Below are 338 nucleotides of genomic sequence, written 5' to 3'. Positions count from 1 at the left end.
ATACAGTTGTTTTCTGTGTGAGGGTGGTCCCTAAAAAATGTCCTTATACTATAGCTGTAACTATCATCACTTATATTGTGAATGTGTGAAATAAAGTGAAGTGCATCTCAAATTAACAGACCACACAGGTTGTGACCTGCACGTGTGTGTGTGTGTGTGTGTGTGTGTGTGTGTGTGTGTTGTAATCTCTCGTGTAATAATGATGATTAATGTTCTGCAGGGCGGTAATCCACCTATGTCTGTTTACCTGCTGACAGGCAGAACAGTGGATTAAATCTCCACAGCATCACTCCGTCTATCTATAGACGTCGTCACACACACACTGTAATTCCCTCTAA

The sequence above is a fragment of the Etheostoma cragini genome, chromosome 12 (assembly GCF_013103735.1).
Source record: "Etheostoma cragini isolate CJK2018 chromosome 12, CSU_Ecrag_1.0, whole genome shotgun sequence".
Taxonomy (NCBI): Eukaryota; Metazoa; Chordata; class Actinopteri; order Perciformes; family Percidae; genus Etheostoma; species Etheostoma cragini.
Note: the sequence above shows the minus strand (reverse complement) of the source record.